Raw genomic sequence first — 13,103 nt, forward strand, 5'->3', positions numbered from 1 at the left:
CGCCTACTGCCAATTACCTCCACGCGACCTATTAGATCTCATCGATTAGGCCTCCTCCGAGTTCCATCTGCCGGTCAATGCCGACTGGCAACTACGCGGAGGAGAGCCTTCTCGGTGGTAGCTCCGACCCTATGGAACGATCTCCCCGTAGAGATTCGTACCCTCACCACCCTCCAGACCTTCCGCACAGCCCTCAGAATCTGGCTATCCCGTCAGGCCTGGGGCTAAGACTGTAACCCGCCCGAATGGTATGAATGTTGTGTTTTTTAATTATGTATTGTCTTATATGTTAAAAAGTTTGTCTCCCCCTCCCTCTTGGATTGTGAGCCGCCCTGAGTCCCCCCAGGGAAAAGGGCGGCATATAAATAAACTTCTATCTATCTATCTATCTATCTATCTATCTATCTATCTATCTATCTATCTATCTATCTATCTATCTATCCATTGACAAAGGGGAGGGGGAGCAGGAAGCTGCAGGGAGCTGCTTTGTCTTTAAAACATGTTTCTCCTTTTCTCATCCAAGGAAAGATAATATTCTGCCTTTTTAATATTTCCTGAAATATTTCATTTTTCTAGGAGAGGGGTGGGTGCGAACTTCCTACAGAACTTTCTAACAGCTGTTCCTAAAAATGCATTTTTCTTTAATGTAACAGAAAGGGGAAAGGCTCAACCCACTAAAGAGCAGAAGAGTCACTGCACTGATTCTATTCCTTTCTAATTAAGATATACTCTAAATGAAATGAAGCCCAAATTTAATTTTTGACTTGGCTGCGCCTCTTTGGGGAATGTTTTTTTTTTTTGGCAAGCTGCTGCAAAACTGAGAATGGTTCTTAGCTGAGAAAATATTGTGTCAGCCCTGGCTGATGGGATTTCTTGAAATCCCAAAGGGATCCTTGCAAAGAAATACGATGAGAAAGGCAGGGAACTGTTGTTTTGCAGAACTAGTTTCGCTTTCCTCTTTTAAAAATAATGTTCAGCAGGCAGGGTGCAATTTGGTGCCCTTGGATACTGTGTTTAGCTGTCCCTTGTGTCTGAATACCGAATTATTTTGCTTGCTTGAAACGGGGAGCGGGGGGGAGAGGCACAAAATACGTTCTGCTCCTTGGCCCACTGCATGAGCTCCCACGGTTACATTTCTCCAATGACAGGCACTGCAGCTTCAACACAATTTCCGTGTAAATTGGCTGAATTGAAGGCAGCAGTTGAAGTTCTCCTGATGTGACCGTTTATCTCTGCTCCATGTACAGCCTGCTCCGCCCAAAATCAATTCTCTGTGAATCTCAAATCTCTGGAGCTTTTCAACCTGGCTCGCAAATATGAGCTGATTTCTCAACTGTAGAAACAGCGTGTTGGAAGAAATATCCTTCTGGGTTCCCTTCCAAGCGAAAGGCACTGGAAACATGGAGGTTGCTTGGAAAGAAGGTTTAACAATGAACAGGATCACATGGTTTGAGGTCCTGGGCAAAAAGGGAAGAGATGCTGAGAGTGCCCTGGTTTTATGCCCTCTCTCGGCTTTTGAATTTTAGCTTGTATTCTGATTGGTTGTCAGACTCCCATGGGGCCATGCAGGGGCAACTCTGTAGGTTGTGTTTTGAGTCCCAGGCTTGTAGGTTGTTTTTTTGAGTTCCAAGTTTGGTTGAGCCTTGTGGGGAGATGATGTAATGAAAGGGCTTTGGCCTTTGGGATTCCTACCATAGCTCTTCCTGAAGGACGTAGATCTTTGTCATGTAGAATAGACTGACCCAGGCCTTCGTAGGAAGTTAGCGCCCACCCCTCTCATAGAAAAATGAAATATCCTGGGAAGTATTGAAAAGGCAGAATATTATATTCCACTAGATAAGAAATGGAGAAACATGTTTAGGTAGGAAATAGACTCACTCTTAATAGGCCACACCTTTGTCAATGGGCCATTAAAAGGCCTGAGCCAGTCTATTCTACATAACAAATATCCCCCCCTTCAGTTCCAGGGTGATGGGATTAAGGCATGATATTATTAGCCCTTTACCCATCTCACCACAGGATGCCTGGGAAGAAGCAATGCTCAACCAAACTTGGACTCAAAGCACAGCTTACTGAGTTGCCCCTGTATGGCCCCATGGGAACCTGACAACCAATCAGAATACAAGCTCAAGATCAAAGCTCAGAGAGGGCATAAAACCAGGGACTTTCAGCATCTCTGTCTCTTTTTCTTCTTCACCCAAAATCTTGAAGCATGTGATCTCCTTTTTCTGTTCAGGAACTCAAACCATGTGATCCTGTCCACCATTAAACCATCTTTCCATGCAGCCTCCATGTTTCCAGTGTCTTTTTCCCCATTTGGAACTAAACCCAGAAGGACATTTCTTCCAACACTACTACACACTCAAGGACACAGTTCTAGGCTGGAAGGACTAACTGATAACTCTATCATTTAGTATATATTTTGAATACAGTACACCTCTATTGTTCACAAATGCAATTACTTTTGACCGTGTCTAATTCACAACTTTAATATCAGAATAATTAATACCGTTATGTCACCGGTAGCTCATCCTTTCCTCCCCATTAGAAATAGTCAGAATAATTTAATACTGTGCACAATATACTTATAGAATTGGAAAGGGGTTTCTCCACTGTTCCTGTATATGCATTTCTTTTATTTATACATCTGTTATCTTTCCCTTAATTAAAATCCACCTGAATGAATAGTTCTGCAAGCCAATGTCTTTTTCCACCGATAGGAGAGATTTGTAGATTTCATATTGAGAATGCCAATTCCTCTAATCTAAAGCAAATTAAAATCAGAACACAAAAGGAGGTGAAGTAATTATTGAAAATTCAGAGTTAGACCCTGCGAGAAGCATAAAATGCAGGAACCAATAACAAAAAAGACTTGATTTGATTTGAATAAAACTTGAAATCAGATTACAGATTGTCCTCGATTTGCGACCACAATTGAGTCCAAAATTTCTGTTGTAAAGTCAGACATTTTTTAAGTGAGTTTTGCCCCATTTTACGACTTTTCTTGCCACAGTTGTTAAGTGAATCACTGCTGTTGATAAATTAGTATCATGGTTATTAATTGAATCACTTTTCCCCATTGACTCAGAAAGTCGCAAAAGGGGATCCCATGACCCTGGAACACAGCAACGGTCATAAGTATGAACCATGGGGCTGCTACAAGTGTGTAAGTGTGAAAAGTAGTCATGTCACCTTTTTCAGTGCCATTGTAACTTTGAGCGGTCACTGAATGAATTGTTTGTAAGTCAAGGAATATAGATAGTATAGGTAGTTCTCCACTTTACAGCCATAATGCCCATTATGATCATAAATCGCGACAGTCATAAAGCAGTTACAATACAATAGCAGAGTTGGAAGTGACCTTGGAGGTCTTCTAGTTCAATCCCCTGCCTAGGCAGGAAACCCTATTCCGTTTCAGACAAATGGCTATCCAACATCTTCTTAAAGACTTCCAATGTTGGGGCATTCACAACTTCTGGAGACAAGCCATTCCACTGATTCATTGTTCTAACTGTCAGGAAATTTCTCCTCTCTTCTAAGTTGTTTATCGCCTTGATTAGTTTCCACCCATTGCTTCTTGTTCTACACTCAGGTGCCTTGGAAAATAGTTTGACTCCCTCTTCTTTGGCAACCCCTGAGATATTGGAACACTGCTATCATGTCTCCCCTAGTCCTTCTTTTCATCAAACTGGATGTATCCAGTTCCTGCAACTGTTCTTCATATGTTTCAGCCTCCAGTCCCCTAATCCTCTTTATTGCTCTTCTCTGCAGCCTTTCTAGAGTTTCCACATCTTTTCTACATCGTGGTGACCAAAACTGAATGCAATATTCCAAGTGTGGCCTTACCAAGGCATTATAAAGTGGTATTAACACTTCACATGATCTTGATTCTATCCCTCTGTTTGTGGGCCAATTGTGTTGGCTTTTTTGGCAGCTGCTGCACACTGCTGGCTCATATATAAATGGTTGTTCACTAGGACTCCAAGATCTCTCTCACAGTTACTACTATTGAGCAAGGTACCACCTATACTGTACCTATGCAGTTTGTTTGCTCACACGAACAATCCAATTTTACCCCCTTTTTTTGCAGTGGTTATTAAACAAACATGGCAGACGTCAAGCAGACGTCAGAGAGATTACGAAAATGTTGCAGGCATTAAGTGAACCTAATGGGGTATTTTTGCCCAAAACTGGAAGTAAATGCCAATTTTCCACAATAAAACGCATCATCATTGTGGTCATGTGACTGTGAGACACTGCAAACAGCCATAAAAACGGGCCGGGTTGCAGTCATGTGACCGGGGGCATCTATCAGAACTTCAGAACTAGGACATATGAACCTTTTAGGGGGGGGGGGGAAATCCACCATAAATTCCAAATGATCACTAAGAGACCGGTCATAAGTTGAGGACTAGCTGTATTTAAAAATCTGTCCACTGTCCACAGATGAATAGGTCCATGTCTTTGCAGGAACATGAAGCAGGACCACAGATAAGTTTCAAAACTTCCTTCACTAAAAGGTCCAACAGATTTCCCTTTTATATCCATTCTGATGCTTATTTGGAAGTGGTTGATTTCTTCAGGTCTTTGAAGTTACTTCTCCCAATTCTTCTTTTGAAATGTTGTATTTATAGGTTCTGGATTTTTCTTTGTTATTTTTGATTGTTTTACAGTTTTAAAACTATATATCGTAAAGTGCAGGTTAACTAATTTGATAATCCAGCTTTGTGCCATTCCAAAGGGGTTTCTTTTAGGCAGAAACGCAACCTAAGGAATTTTTTCCTTAAATTCCATTAAATCAGGGGTGTCTCATGAACTTTGGTGCTGGAGAAGACTTCTGCAAGTCCCTTGGACTGCAAGGTGATCAAACAGGCCAATCCTAGAGGAGATCAACCCTGATTGCTCTTTTGAAGGCCAGATCTGGCCACCTAATGAGAAGGAAAGACTCACTGGAGAAGAGCCTAATGCTGGGAACGATTGAGGGCAAAAGAAGAACAAGAAGACAGAGAATGAGGTGGCTGGATGGAGTCACCAAAGCAGTAGGCATGACTTAAATGGACTCCAGAGGATGGTGGAGGACAGGGATGTTGTCCATGGGGTCACGATGGGTCAGACATGACTTTGCAACTAACAACAGCAACAATCTAGTGGGAAGGTGTCAAAAAAGGCAAGATGATGGCAACAGATTTGAAATCAAATCTTTCCTATTTTTATTTTTTTTACCTGCATCAAAAGACATAAAAAGGGGTTCTACTGCCTTGTTGCGACTACAATCATCACATTTTTGGAGCCTATTCCTTGCCCTTGAACACTCCTGCATTAAGTGCTCGATAGAATTCACTTCAAGAACCCGTTTGATACACTGGCTAAGGTACCAGGCAAGAAACTGGGAAATTGTGAGTTCTGTCAAAAATGGTGTAGGGTCTGCTTGGGTGGGGAGTTGGGTTAGATGACCTACAAGGTCCCTTCTAACTCTGTTAATCTGATCTAGTCCAGCAGTCGCCAACCTTTGCAGCTTGGCGGCCCGCCTTGGGGGTGTACATGGGTGGGCTACTGTGGATTCACATGGGTTCGGGCGATCCCCTAGCTACGGATCTGCCCAGTTCAGTGAACCCACAAATCTCACCCTGGCCGGCCCTGCCCCTCCCAGCCCACCCCTCCCAGGAGTCTCCACATGGCCCCTTTGGGATGCCAGGGAAGTACAGGGCCCATGCGGAGGCTTGAGGAGGGTATTTATTGAGTTTGTATTTATTGAGTTTGTACGCTGCCAGCTGGGTGACCTTGAGCCAGTCTGTCTCTCTCAGCCCTAGGAAAAAAGCAATGGCAAACCACTTCATAAATCTTACCAAGAAAACCTGCAAAGATTTGTCCAGGCAGTCGCTAGGAATTAACCCTGATTCAAAGGCATCAAAAAGACAAATAAATGAACAAATTAAAAAATACTTTTACTTCAGAGCACAAAAATGGAGAAAATGGGGAATGCAAACGTAGGAAACAAATGAAATCATAAACATGCACAAGATTATGATCCTAAATAATAGCCTCCCAGAGTCGCTCGAGAGTGAGTGGGGCTGCATATAAATTTAATACATTTAGTAAATAATTCAAATCCATGTTAAGTAGTGTAGTATCCAGTGAGACGTGTTCTGGGTAAGCAAGCATTAACGTGGTGCTCCTGAGGTTTTTACCCACTTTTTCAAAAACTGAGATTCTTCGGTACATATTTTTGCAGGAAAAACATGTCCAAATCAGTTTATTTTCTTCCTTTAAAAAAAAAAAAGATGATTATGAAATTAAAGGTAATTGAAAGAAGGCTGCTGCTAATCACCGGAGCAGAAAGTTTAAAAGGGAGGATCGTTTGCCTAGCCCAGACCCGCAAGGATAGAGAAACATGAAAATCGACTTCTTAGCTGGCTATGTAATACTGCTCCTCTTCCTTCCCCCAGGTAAGTGGAAATATCCGGGACAATGTAGCTTTCAGAGAAAGAGAGTTTGATTTCTTGGTTTTATGACCTATTGATCTATTTGATTTATAATCCAGGCTTTTTCAAGGTGGCTAACAAACCATTAAAGTAGGAGCAGTTCAAAATGTAGACTGTCAGAACCGAATAACAGAATAACGGAAGAGACCTTGGCAGGGTTGGGTTGATCTGGTGTTGCTTCCGGTACGCTTCGCCCGCATACCTGACGCTCGCTTCACGCACGTGCGCAGTTGCCTGTGCATAGTTCTGTGCATGCGAAGAACATTTAAAAAAGACAAAAAACATGCCAGCAACAGTGTGGGCACTGGGGAATCAGTGCAGAGGCGTGGCCAGCCTGGGTCACTGCCGGTTCTGAGACTCAGGCCAACATACTACTACCGGTTCGAGAGAACCGGTGCAAAACAGTAGCAACCCACCTCTGGATCTTGGGGGTCTTCTAGTCCAACCCCCTGCTCAGGCAGGAAACACTATACCATTGTAGACAAATGGTTGTCAATTTTTTTCTCTTTTGAGAGTTAGAGAAATAGATCGTTGGCCTCTTCTTTGTGACAGTTCCTCAAGTTTTGCTCTATACCTCTTCTCTGCAAGCTCAGGAACGTGTTTTCGCTGGCAGAGCTCTCTAGCCACCACAGGCGCCCCCGTCATGAGTTATATTGAGCTGGCCACCCCCGTGGTGAAATTCAATTTCTTTTACTACCAGTTCTGTGGACGTGGCTCAGTGGGCGTGGCAGGGGAAGGATATTGCAAAATCCCCATCCTCTCCCCACTCTGGGGCCAGCCAGAAGTGGTATTTGCTGGTTCTCTGAACTACTCAAAGTTTCCGCTACCGGTTCTCCAGAACCTGTCAGAACCTGCTGGTTTTCATCCCTGGCCCACGCCTACCCTGGCCCCTCCAAGGTCAAACACAACCTTGATGCGGCTCTCAATGAAATTGAGTTTGATACCCCTGATGTAGGGTTTTATAACACAGGGTTCAGATTTTTCCCTTGCGGGTCCTAAAACCTCTATCTCTTAATGGCCCTTGGATTCATTTGGTTTTAAGAGTTCAGATAGGCGATAGAAAAACAGTTGAAGTGGGAAAACCTAGACTGGACAAGAAAAGGCCAAGAAGAATAAAGATGGGACAGGAAGACATTTTTGAAACAGAATTGGGGTGGAGCCCTCGGATTCCACTTCTCCGTTCCTTGAATCTCCCCAAAATTGTTTGCAAAAAAGGAGTCTGTTCTGTTTCATTTCATACACACACACACACACACACACACACACACACAGTGTGTGTGTGTGTGTGTGTGTGTGTGTGTGTGTGTGTGTGTGTGTGTGTGTGTGTTCCAGCATAACTCTGGAGTGCCTCGAGCAGTTTAAACCAAACTTGGTACCCTCTGGAGAAAAATACTGTGGGGGTAAGATACCCCTAACAGCCCTTGGGGGGAGGAATGTTCTGTTAATATACTGTTGTGCTGTACTGCTGTACTGCCGTACTGCCATACTGGCTTCTACTGTACGGTGCAGTGGAGTTGCCATGGTAACGGCTTCACAGTATTCCACAAGGAGGCTCCCTCTGATAAGGGGGAAAATCCAACATTGGAAATTATGTCTAGTCCAGACATTTGCCCCCTATAAATAAATACTCGGGCAACGCCGGGTTATCGGCTAGTAACAAATAAAATATTAGAGATAAAAATGTGATGTGGTGGCATTTTGGCAAAACTCTCGGTTAGGAGTAGATGAAACCTTATTCATTTTAAGTTCAAGAGGTGAAGATTAGAAGAGAGTGGAGTTATTGGGGCTTTCTGATCTCAGTTGTTTGCTTATAAGGCATTTCATTACCCAATTTGATAACAAGATCAGTGCCGGAAATCTCTTCGAAGAAACTTTGGAAGTAACTTCTTTGAAAGTGAGAAAATGTTGGAAGGGAGGAAAAGGCTCTTTGAAGAAAGACTTCAAGCAGAAATTAGATAGCCATCTCAAGATGGCAGATCTTTGCGTCAAACAAGCAGATTAAACCAGAGGCTTTGCGAAGTGTTCAGAAGCTCTTCTGTATGTCAACGGGGTGATAAGATATCGTATAAAATTTAAATCTGTTTTACCTGGAGAAGAATAACTTCCGTTTGGCTGAAAAAATTAACTTGCCTAAGAAAAAAATATACCAATTTGAAAGAGCAGAGCTTCAGCAACATATAGCTGGAACAGACTGGGGTTTGCCTGAGCAGTTAAGAATTTTAAAAATTGTCTCCGGTTTTGCCGGTCAAATATTGGGGAGTTAGGCATTTGAGGTAGGAAGAGCTAGTTCATGGGTGTCAAACTCAATTTCGTTGAGGGCCACATCAGGGCTGAGGTTGACTTTGGGAGGCCGGAGTGGGCATGGCCAACTGGGTGGGCATGACGTCACTCCTCAAACTGCTGGCATGTTTCCTCTTCACATTGGGTAGACCTGGTTGAAGCGACGCGGGCCGGCCCTTTACATTTTCTATATGGCCCTGCGGGTCGGATCCAACCACATTGTGGGCTGGATCTGGCCCCTGGGCTTTGTGTTTGACATCCCTGGGCTATTTTCTGGGGTACCTCACTAATGCTTTGTGGCAGATCTAGGAACCATGTCTACTTTAAATGTCTCATCAGGTCAGCTTCTTAATTCTTCAGAAGTAGTCCTTGACTTACAACCATAATTGAGCTGGCAAATACCATCATAAGTCATATGGTTGTTAAGCAGCTCAGCATGTGACTGTGACCAATTTTACGAACTGGTTAAGTGAATGGTGCAGTCATTAATCAACTGCTGGGGTTATTAACCGGTCGTAAATTGAGGACTACCTGCCCAAGTTCTTTGGTACTTCTCTGGAAGCATTTGTCCATTCTGAATTCTGCTCATAATTTGTTGAGCTGGCATTTAGTGCAATGGTGAAAGTGAACAGAGAAGGGTCAGCTCTACTTTCCATTTATTGGATAAACTTGGGCCAGTCACCATCTCTACGTTACACAGGGGTGGAGTGCTAAGGGTTCGCCTGAGTTCAGGAGAACCTGTAGCTAACATTATGGCCATTTCGGAGAAACTTCAAATCCTACCCCTGGCTGGCCCTGCCCACCATGCCCCACCCCGCCCCTCCCAGGAGTCTCCACGCGGCCCATTTTGGATGCGAGGTAAGTGCAGGTCCCGTGTGGAGGCTCAGGGAGGGGGAAAACGGGCCTAATGGAAGTTCCGGAAGGCCAGAAACCGCCGCTGGAGCCTGAGGGAGCCAGTTTTTGCCCTCCCAGAGGCTCGAGGAAAGCCTCCAGAGCTTGGGGAAGGCAAAACACACACACACACGGCTGTAATGCAGGAGGTTGACTAGATCACGCCCACCGGGCAGAGAACCCATTGCTGAAATTGTTGAAGCCCACCTGTCTACGTATTAAGTACCCAATCTTGAGCTGAAAAGACAGACTTTAAAATAACGAAGAACAAAATTCTGTCCTTTTCTTTGAGATGAACGATGAACATTTCAAACTCGGGATTTTTGCTTTAATAGGATAGGTTAGGTTTCCAGAAAAAGGATTGATATCAGTGTGCTCTAGAGTGAGTGCTTCATAGGATTCTATTTATCTCCCGACAAAATCTGATGCTTCCGCTGAACTATTTTAATTCTGTTCTTGTGACATTACAAACTTGCTGTTTGCTTCCAGGATCCCCTCTGCGATGTTACACTTGCCTCTTCCCCACCATCTCCCCGCTGGATTGCTTGAAGTTTGCCACACCGTGTGGCCCAACGCAGAAGTGTCTCACATCCGTGGCGAACGGTCATAGAGGTGATGCCACCATGTTTCTCGTTGCTTATGCAAAAATGTTTCACGTTTAGATCCTATTCCTTTAAAAGCCAGGAAAGAAAAGGAGGGGCAGCTTAGATACTAATACTAAGCTCACCCCTTTGGCTCTTTTGCTTGAGCATCTTGATTGAAAGATACCCGAGAAATGGGAGGCGCATCATCAAATGCTTGAGGGAAATTTCCCATGTGGTCCTACCAGAAAGATTGGGTCAAACTCAGGGGTGGGCTGCTTTGGGTTTGCCCAGGTTCGTGCGATCCTCTAATGAAAATTCTGCATGGTTCGGCGAACCCCCAAATCCCACTCCTGGCTGGCCCCACCCACCACGCCCGCCCCTCCCAGGAGTCTCCACATGGCCCATTGTGGATGCCAGGTAAGTGCAGGGCCCACATGGAGCCTCGGAATGGGTGAAAAATGGCCTCCCAGAGGCTCCAGAAGATTGGAATTGGGCCTGTTTCAAGCCTCCAAGGAGCCTCCAGAGCCTAGGGGAGGCCGTTTCCACCCTTCCGAAAGCTTGAGGAAAACCTCTGGATCCCAGGAAGGGTGAAAAAGAGGCCTCCTGGAAGTTCTGGAAGGCCGGAAACAGACCCATTTTCAGCCTCTAGAGCGCCTCCGGAGTCTTGTGAGGGCAAAAATGCCCCCACACACCCGCCATGGTGCAGGAGGCTGACTAGGCCACGCCCACCATGGCCACACCCACCCAGCAACCAGGCAGAGAACCCATTGCTAACATTTTTGAAGCCCATGCCTGGTCAAACTCAATAGCCAATAAAATGGAAAGGCAATGATTGGGCAAGGGTGGTATTTGTGATTGACCTTCCATCCGGCCTTGACTCTCATTTCTCTCTCTCTCTCTCCAGGTGCCCTTGAACTGGTGATTCATGAGAAGACCTGTGGGGATCCGTCCATGTGTGGAGTTCGGGGCATTCGAAATATATTGGGGATCAATTTTACCTACAGCACTTTCTGCTGCTCCACTGACCTGTGCAATGGGGTGGCTGGAGAGTTCAATACTTCCTGGAGGCTGCTGGTCTTCATCCCATTTCTGTTCATGCTGTTCTATCTCTGTTGAGTCATTCCGAAAGCAGCCTCGTGTAATGGTAACGGATGGCACTACAACTCATTGGTATCTGAAACTATCACCTCGTATTTAACTCAATAGACCTGGGAGCCCCAAAATGCTACATAGGAGGAACCCAGACACATCACATCCTCTTGCTTCCTTATCTTGGGGATAATTCCTCAATTTTGCTGGGGGGAAATAAAGAATTTATAATCTGCTTGATTCTATCACCATTTCATTAAAAAGGAGAGGGAAACGCTTTCGAAGGGCGATAAAGGAACCGGAAGAGGTCACTATCCCTTTGGTTTATTTCATTATCCTTATCGTAATTTTACATCTGAAATGTAAACGTATTTATTTGTTCATCAAATTTGCATTGCCACCCAATTCTCAACAATTCTGGGAAGGGGAAGGACCTCTTTTGGGTATTTAATCTTTATTGACATTATAACACATTTCAAGTGGATTGATGGTGGTTTAACTGCTAAGTAAAACCATGAGCCATGGTGGTGCAGTGGTTGGAATGCAGTACTGCAGGTTACTTCTGCTGCCTGCAATTTGGCAGTTCAAATCCCACCAGGCTCAAGGTTGACGCAGGCTTCCATCTTTCTGAGGTGGGTAAAATGAGGACCCAGATTGTTGGGGACAATAGGCTGACTCTGTAAACTATTTAGAAAGGGCTGTGAAACACTGTAAAGCATTATATCATTTTAAGGGCTATTGCTAAGTAATACCAATAGAGAAACAGTTAGAGAAATTATGACATCTTTAAGAACAGTGATCAAAGTCAGTGACCTAACATCTCATAAAGAGGTGATAGAACTGTGCAGGAAAGGAATCTGAAATCCACAGCATGCAACATCTTTATTAGATTTTTAAAAAACCACTGCAAGTCTTCATGTTTCAAGAATGTTTCATTAGACATAAGAGGCTAGAAAAAATGAAGATGGATGAGATTGGTCCAACATGCATGTCAAAAAAAAAAAATCAGGTTGTGCGAAGGCTTTCCCAAGCTTGCCAAGAAAAGAAAACAAGTTCAGGAAACATAAATTTTAAGGAAAATGTCTCCCACCCTTTGTAAAATACACAAATCCCTTAACTGATGAAAAGCAGAACTCTACGAAACATTATTTTAGATTAACAAGCATGGATATTATCTTATTTTAGGCCAAGGCAATATCTCAAAAGATATATTTGACGTTGCAAAAATAACTGCCCAAAATCAAACTTTCTCAGCCTCTTGTCTTCAAGGCAATATTCATCATCTCAAGATCTTGGAGTTAAAGTCCACATCAGCTGGGAAATATTCTTACTGTTATTCAAGAATCCATAGATTAAAGTAAAGATTTCTCGCCCATGCGTGCTAGTCGTTTCCAGCTCTAGGGGGCAGTGCTCATCTCCGTTTCAAAGCCAAAGAGCCAGCGCTGTCCGAAGACGTCTCCATGGTCATGTGGCCAGCATGACTAAATGCCGAAGGCGCACGGAACGCTGTTACCTTCCCACCAAAAGTGGTTCCTATTTTTCTACTTGCATTTTTATGCTAGGATGGCAGAAGCTGGGACAAGTAGCAGGAGTTCACTCTGTTTTGCAGTGCTAGGGTTTCGAACCGCCGAACTGCCAACCTTCTAATTGACAAGCTCAGTGTCTTAGCCACTGAGCTACCTTGTCCATAGATTACAGCTGATACCTGATTACAAATGATATTGCAATCTGAGAGTTATTGGTTACCCTCTAGCTAAGATGCTATAATGTAATAACA

The 13,103-nt window shown here is 44.0% G+C and overlaps 1 long non-coding RNA gene across 1 annotated transcript; it reads left to right on the forward strand.

The window, feature by feature from the left end:
• The first annotated feature begins 6,355 nt into the window (after positions 1–6,355).
• LOC148047821 (uncharacterized) lies at positions 6,356–11,442 on the forward strand. Its single transcript, XR_015695767.1, has 3 exons — positions 6,356–6,446; positions 10,143–10,265; positions 11,142–11,442. It is a non-coding gene; the product is annotated as an uncharacterized LOC148047821 (long non-coding RNA).
• Positions 11,443–13,103: the final 1,661 nt, after the last annotated feature.

The sequence above is a fragment of the Thamnophis sirtalis genome, unplaced genomic scaffold (genome assembly GCF_051295495.1).
Source record: "Thamnophis sirtalis isolate CommonGarterSnake01/CBP01778 unplaced genomic scaffold, rThaSir2_p1.2 scaffold_3, whole genome shotgun sequence".
In the NCBI taxonomy this organism is placed as follows: Eukaryota; Metazoa; Chordata; class Lepidosauria; order Squamata; family Natricidae; genus Thamnophis; species Thamnophis sirtalis.